The following is a 721-nucleotide window of genomic DNA, read 5'->3' on the forward strand; positions in this document are numbered from 1 at the left end:
CTTCACAAACTGCGGGCTCGCGTGGGGGGCGGCTCCCAGGAGCCTCGCCAACCAGCAGCGTTCCCCTTTGGAAAGGGCACACCGAGGAGTCGGAAGGAGGAGGTGCTGATTCTCAAGGCTGCAGGCAGGAGCAGGGACACGCTCTAGTGCCTCTCATTCCCTTCTCAGTGTTTACACGGTAACTCCTGGTGGCCCAGAGTTTTGTCTCATAAAAACACCCCGCGGTGAGCGGGGAGGGGCGCTCAGGAACTCGCAGTTCCCTCCCCCGGAGCTCGTTCAGCACCTCGGGGCACCTCCTGCCCTTCCCTCTGCAGACCCTGCCGGGCTGGGCCGGGGGGTTGAGCAGCCAGGGCAGCCCCACCGGCCCCTCCCGAGCCCGCTCACCCCTCCGCTCCTAGGATGTGAATTTTCGGGATACGTTCTGGTTTATTTTCCTTCCGTTCCGTTTTATTTTTGCCGTTCGCTGGTTAAATAAAACTCACTCTTTTTTTGTGTGTGTGTCACGGTCCCGGCGTGTGTTTTCAGGCACGAGGAGGGCGCTCGGGACGGGTGTTCCCAGCGGTTTGGAAGAACGAGCGGTGGTTGCGGGGGTCCCGTGAGCCGGGACCCGTCCGGGAACGGCCCGGGCACCGTCCGGGAACCGTCCGGTCCCGGTTTGGGAGCTCCAGCCCAGAGCCGAGGGGCAGGACCGACCCGGAGGGCGGCCCGCGAGGGGCAGCGG

This window comes from Chaetura pelagica, unplaced genomic scaffold (assembly GCF_000747805.2).
Source record: "Chaetura pelagica isolate M959 unplaced genomic scaffold, ChaPel_1.0 scaffold405, whole genome shotgun sequence".
NCBI classification, from domain to species: Eukaryota; Metazoa; Chordata; class Aves; order Apodiformes; family Apodidae; genus Chaetura; species Chaetura pelagica.